This window comes from Haliotis rufescens, unplaced genomic scaffold (assembly GCF_023055435.1).
Source record: "Haliotis rufescens isolate VD_foot unplaced genomic scaffold, xgHalRufe1.0.p SCAF_1, whole genome shotgun sequence".
Taxonomy (NCBI): Eukaryota; Metazoa; Mollusca; class Gastropoda; order Lepetellida; family Haliotidae; genus Haliotis; species Haliotis rufescens.
Genome location: NW_025963779.1, coordinates 41,492,134 through 41,499,799, shown reverse-complemented (window position 1 = coordinate 41,499,799; position 7,666 = coordinate 41,492,134).

The window sequence follows — 7,666 nt, the reverse complement described above, 5'->3', positions numbered from 1 at the left end:
GAATTTTTTTAAATTTGGACTAAATTTTGAAGATATTTTCACAGTACTGAAATTGGACCAAATTGGCAAAAGTCCCATAAACTGATGATTTCCAAGAATATAATTTTCTCTTCTTTTATATGTATACCTTGCCTAAATACACATAACCAGACCAAACGGCAACATCCCTGAATGAATTTTCAAATTTTGACTGAATTTTACATGTTTTTTCCAAATTACTGAAATTGGACCAAATTGGCTAAAGTCCCATAAACTGATGATTTCCAAGAATATAATTTTCTCTTCTTTTATATGTATATCTTGCCTAAATACACATAACCAGACTAAATGGCAACATCCCAGATTGCATTCTTAAATTTGGACTAAATTTTGAAGATTTTTTCACAGTACTGAAATTGGACCAAATTGGCTAAAGTCCCATAAACAGATGATTTCCAAGAATATAATTTTCTCTTCTTTTATATGTATATCTTGCCTAAATACACATAACCAGACTAAATGGCAACATCCCAGATTGCATTTTTAAATTTGGACTGAATTTTGAAGATTTTTTCACAGTACTGAAGTAGTATAGGTAATGGGGGTTCTGGCTCACTTCCACTGGAGCCAGATTTATTACCTATACTGCTACTACAGGGGGGATTTTTTATGCCAAAATGATTATGCGATTTAACGATAGTCATGAGATTGGCTCTAGCTCACCAATACTTGGGGCCAATCATTGCTTTAGATGAGTCTAAATGGTAATAAAAATATTCTTTATTATTTTTATCGATAAAGCGATATTCAACATTTTTATTAAGTTCTTCGTTCATTTTACTAGGAGACCAGACTATATAACTACACTCTTTTTGTAAATTGATAAGAAACAATTGATAACCGTATTTGGTTGGTTTGACATCACTGATATAATAAAAACCTTGTGGTAATTCTTTCCATAGTTTTTTCCATTATTATATATATTTATGTAAGCATTTGTCTAAATGTGATCAAACGATAGTAAGCAATCTATTTTTAATCTCCAACCAGTTCTTTAGTTTTGGCACGGAATAATTGACGCGCTTGTTGCCTCCCCTGTTCTATGAACTTTTTTTTCTCGTCCTCGCTAATACCACTGGTCTTACGAGATTTTGATCGAATCTCCTGCTTCATTTCGTTGTATTTGGTGAGTTCTGACAGCACTAAACGAAACTCATCCTCGGATATCTTACAATCGGCCATTGCTGTCGAAATATGATCCTCAATGCTGTTCAACTTTGCTTCGGCGAGTATCCAAATACTATCGTGTTTTAATGCTTTCTTTTGTAACCTACGAGAAATGAATTTTATCGCTATTCCTGCCAGTCCCGAGACTCCAGCGGTTATTTCCATGCCGAGCACGATAGGCGCGGCGATTATAGTTGATAGTAAACCGATACCCGCTACAGCGAGTCCCATGCCAGATACTACAAGAGCGGTGTCAACTCCGTCCAGAGCATTCACGGCTCTGCGATACTTTTTATACAATCCAAGTCTCAACTCCCTATCCTTCCCTATTCGATGTTTTATGTCGCTTATTTGATGTAATCGAAATCCATCAACAGTTTCCATCTTTTCAAATGCTTCATCGAGCGCTGGATATAAACTCATAGTGTATATTACGATCATATAATAGTCTTTAATTGGTCTTGCTTAAATGTTTTGAGACTATACATCAATCTTATCAAATGTATATTATACGGCAAGAATATCTTAGAAAGAGAAATGCTGTCACTTTTAATAATTTGAACCCCCTCGAGGGTTGCAACGGGCGATGCTCCGATATGAATAATACTGCAACGTTGACGCTCGTGTTTCTTGAGCCATTTAATCGATAGACCTGGTAATATTTCGAAGACATCTTCCGGTGCATCTCCGAACAAGATTTCAATAATAAGCGTGGAAATATTAGGTATTGCACTCAAGTTATCTTTAATATCTTCGAATTCAGTAACCAAATTTAAAGTAATATTTTTTAAGGCCGGACGACTATATAACATATGACCTGGGTTTTCTGGCAGGGGAGTGACCAACACACTTTTTCGTTTTGACGGGATATAAGCCGCGAGTACGATGCCACTATTTATTATCTTAGTTAAATTATGTCCCTTACCCATCATCACATAAGGTGGGGTAATGACGATATTAAGTAGCCACTCGATGTTTGCTTCGATCATAGCCCATTTATTATCGTCGTTGCGAGTAATATTGTACGAAGTGTTTTTAAGGAGTCTACTAACATCGACATCGCTTAAATCTCCTAGATTACCCGTGAATGTGACTTCTTTCCGCTTGTATACATTATCGTGTAAGTGTAAAGCGTATAACTTACCATTGTAACCGGGTTTATCAAATCCTTCTGTGTCTCCGAGATCGGAAAGCGCAATTGTATTACATTGTCTTAGTGTTCCAGGGCCTGATGCATCAACCATTATTTTTTAATATGGAGTGTTACACTTAAGTATCCTATATGTACAGGTTGGTGTTTTACATCTAATATAGAAATTTTGAGGTCTGAAATAATACCACGCTTCAATTTTTTATATTGTAATGACGAGAAAGATTCCGTTCTACCACTATTGTATTTTTCATTTTTCACTGGAACACTTCTGAGCAGAGTTGAAGGACTTTCTAGTTGAATATTATCCGTCGTGCTTATTTGATCAAGATGGATGAACAACTCTTTATAGGGAACTAAATCGGGTAATTTAACATCAGGATGTGTGCCAATTAAGCGACTAAATTCCTCTCTACTTGATTGGTCCACTACAATTATATTTGCATGGTTCCATTTCACTGTCCCAGTCGCCTCATTTTGTGTGAGACTAATTCCATTAGGCTTAAAAATTTCATCATTGAGTGAGCTTACGCTGTAATACCCATCAGGTATAGTAATGGATTTGCTAGTACCATATGAAGTTAATGTAATTATCCTATTATTATTTTTTATAGCATTTATATTGGTCCACCTTGGGTAATACGTTACATCGCATAGGGCGACTTCGAGTTGACCATCCGAGTTATCGATAGTACGAAGCAGTTCAATAGACTGACCATTTGTTATTCCCAGGAGTGTAACATACATATCAAATATACAATGATACTATATCATAACTTAAATATGGAATCAACCATTATTTTTAATATGGAGTGTTACACTTAAGTATCCTATATGTACAGGTTGGTGTTTTACATCTAATACAGAAATTTTGAGGTCTGAAATAATACCCCGCTTTAATTTTTTATATTGTAATGTTGAGAAAGATTCCGTTCTACCGCTATTATATTTTTCATTTTTCACTGGAACACTTCTGAGCAGAGTTGAAGGACTTTCTTGTTGAATATTATCCGTCGTACTGATCTGATCAAGATGGATACACAACTCTTTATAAGGGAACTAAATCGGGTAATGCATATACAATCACTGATTCGTGGGGTGCTAATATTACTGGCTGTCCAAATCCAAGTGTAATTGCTAAGTTCTCACCAATAAGTATACTTGTTACTCCAGCGTTTAAAATCAGCGCCCCATTCGACTCATTTTGTGTGATACTCATTCCATTAGGCTTAAAAAATTCATCATTGAGTGAGCATACGCTGTAATACCCATCAGGTATAATAATGACTCTTTCAATACTATTGCTTTCACCTGGTATAATCATCTCATTATTTCTTTTTATAGCATTTATATTGGTCCACAGTGGGTAATACGTTACATCGCATAGAGCTACTTCGAGTTGTCCATCCGAGTTATCGATAGTATGAAGCAGTTCAATAGACTGACCATTTGTTATTCCAGGGAGTGTAACATACATATTAAATATACAATGATACTATATCATAACTTAAATATGAAATCGAGATACATTACTAATCAATCGATTATAGTAACTGCCTCTGGTGCTGAATTTTTCGTTAAATTCCCTGATATCTTTGAAAAGTACAGGGTCACGGCAACTAACGATAAAATGGTGCATGATTGGTTTCACAATCCGATGCAATTTTGGCAGAATCAGTTAAACTTTGCCGTATGGTGTGCCACAACGGGATGTGGCGTATCTGTTAATGCCTCAGGATATATGCTAAATAAGTCTGTTTTATTATTTCACGTGCATTATCAGATTAGACGTAATACTTAAAGAAATTAATGCTCCATTACCGCAGGATCGAGCGTGGAATGCATCAAATAATCCGTATGAACGTATTTGTAATGAATTTAATGTTTCTACGAGTAAAGATTGGCGTATTAAAGGAGCAAACCATGGTCTAGGTATTCCGTATGCTGGTGCACACTCTGTTAAAGAAGTCAGCGATGATTTACTGAAAAGGGGTCGGCTCCTTCCGAGCTTTGCTCTCTCAAGTAACGAGTGGAGAGATGATCGTATGAACTTGAAGGGTGGTGTTGCTTTCACCATCCAAAAGGTTGAGCAACCACCTGGAGACGCTTGGAATGAATTTCTTAATGATAAAACAGAAAATAATTTTACTAACCCAGGAGTTGTAAGAGTTAATGAATCGATAAGAACTTATGTATGGGCAATTCTCGGTGCACAATCGCAAACACGAACGGGAATCATCGGTACTGGGACGGCGTTCCATGAGCAAAAACAGTTTGTCGCAAACGTGGAGGACGCCATTAATTCACCAGTTGACATACCATCGTCTATAAAGCGTTTTCAAGATGCATTACAGTACGCTCAATCAAAAGTGGACTACGTTTATGCGCTGGGACTATACATGTCTCCGAGTAATATGGAACTTAAGATCGGTCAAGTGATAGGCTATAATAATAAAATTGTTATCGCTACCGATCAACAAAAACCAGGTATAAATTCAGATATTAACGTCGAATTAATAACGCAAACGATCACGGGCGAAAAGGGAATAGTCAAGCCGCAGTTATCTACTAAAACATCTTTTAATGCACAACCATCTACTAATGCACAAGTGGCACCGCATATTGAGGCTAAAAATCAACAACATATCGATGAAAAAACAGCGCTTGTAGTGGGTGGAGTCTCAGTTGGTTTACTCATGATTTGGTGGATAAATAGTTCTTAGCGAACTGATTTGGTGGATAAATAGTTCTTAGCGAACATGTACAACAGCCCGGCAATTGCTACGATCAACCCCCACAAGTTTTGACTAAGCCAAGTGGTGGTCTTAGCTAATAAATTCAATAGCCAGGAAACTATACTCCCTATTATACCGGGAAGTGCGGCCGCGGCTTTTTCAGCGAGCTTTCCCAGTGCTGAACCTAATGCTTTTAAATGCTTTTTTATCCACTCTTTAATACCATCGCTAGGAGGTGATCCGCCTCCACCTGTACTACCACCTGTTAAGGAGAGAGTCAAAGTCGATATAATAAATCCCAACGCGGTTAAAATACTGGCAATTGTTATTCCCTGTTCTCTGAACAATGTTTTAATTTTATCGGCCAGTGTAGTATCATCGTTGAGGACTTGATCGATTGTTTCTCGAATTCGACTGATTTGCGAACGAAGTGCCTTTCTATTACTGGAAGCAGCCTCGAGGCGGGCCGATCTTTCGTATTCTAAGTTACACAATCTTTCCGCTACGCGGCGACTACTGATTTCATCACCCGCCTGTTCAAGTTTTGTTTTCTCATAAGCTATATGCTTGTCGAGTTCGGATAGCTTGGCTGTATTATTTATCAGTTCTCCCCGCATTGTTTGCATTGCCTTGTCAAGACCTCGTAAATCCCTAATACTAAACTCCAAGGATGGTACCTGTAATGTGGAATTATCCTAATAGGTATCTAAGATTTCTCCGAGTCCGTTCGAGGCCACGTTAGAGGCTTCTTCCAAATTATCTGTGTTACTGAGTTCAGTACACACACTCCTAAGAACCTTAGTAGTCTTCGCGGAAAGTCGTCGGTAGTCCACAAAACCTAATTTATCACGAACAGTGCTGATGCCGTGTTTAGCAGCTATCGTAGACAAGGCTAGGGGCTTACGAGTACGAGAATGCATAAGATCAATATCCGGAGCGCCATGCAGTCGCAATATTCCTTTACTATCTATCTCAAACTTTGAATAGTCACGACCTATTGGGGTATCATCTTTTAATGCATCGTAATAATCATTGACGGACGATTGTAAAAGTTCATCGTTAAGACTTCTAAACCTGGTTTCATCAGTACCCTCTTCGATTGGATTATCAAAGTCATCAAAGGTACTTAGATCAAAGTCATTATGTTCAAAATTAGTCATTTTTATATTAAACATAGGGTACATAATTTCAATATAAACAATGTCTTCGCAATACGGACGCAAGTTAAACCCACAACGTAGACTTCGAGATCCATTAGGGGTCAAAGCAATTCGTCAGTCTGTAACTATAACTAATAACCCTAGTACCATAGATCAGAATCAAACGCTTCTGGTTTGCTTTCCTAATCTCGGCGCACACGATGTGTTAGTTCCGGGAACTGTCCGACTAGCATTTACGATTAGTTTGACTTCTACAGACGTTAACAGGGAGCCCGTTCAGAATATAGGTCGTGCTATCGTTAAGAAAATCGCGATTAAAATTAGCGGTAATGAGGTTTTGAGTATCGACGATAGCGATGTATACTATTGTTACATGGATCTCTGGCGAACGGATAAAGAGCGGGAAAACTTACAGTACCAAGGTATTTGTAATAAGAACACATTGAGACTGCGCGTGGGTGCTGAAAATGGTGTTGATACCAATGAAAAAGATAAGGCCGTTGCCGACGCATTAGGTAACAGATTCTATATTCCCCTAGACTTTGAATTACTAGATTCCCACATGCCCTTTTATCAAGCATCCCTAGGCGATAGGTTAGAATACTCACTTTTAATGACTACGGTAGAGTAATCAGATCTGCTGATGATGCTAGCTATTCCATTGACAATATCTCTCTGGAGTACGATATGATAACGGATCCCGAATTAGCCAGACAAATTCGTAACCAGTATACGGGAAGTTTAGCCATTTTGTACGATCGCGTGCTGCGACACTGAAAGATCACGAGGGACAAAAAAGATACGATGTGGAATATCAATCTAAACGTCCCCACGAGATCGTTGAAGGGTGTTTTAATGTTGTTCGAGGACCCCTCCGATGCGTTTAAAAGAAATACCGAGAAGTTTTACAATCCCAAGATTGCAAAAGTAGAATTGACTATCGAGGGCGTTCCTAATCAACTATATAGCCAAGGAATGCTAGCCTATCACCAGTGGGATGAGATTAAAAAAACTTCCTTCTATAAAACGTTCTCCGGTCGTGAAAGATCTGTCTCTCGGGAGTGTATCGATGGGTGAATACCTCACAACGAAGTACGCGCTATGGCTCGACATGCGAACAACGGACGATGACCAATTACACGGCAGTGGGAGGAGAATAGAAAATGCTAGCGAGGGTGCCACCATACAGATAACGAAGCTCCAGGAAGCGGCTGGTAAATTAAACATATATTTGTACGTGATTATGGATGCGCAACTTAATATACAGAATGGGAGATTCGTGCAAGCAATCTATTGATAATCTTTTACCTAAAGATCCGCACTGCGCTATCATATGCGGTCAAACGGGCTGCGGAAAAACAGCTTTTATTCTAGATATTTTAGAAAGTCATTATCGGGACGTTTTCGATCATATC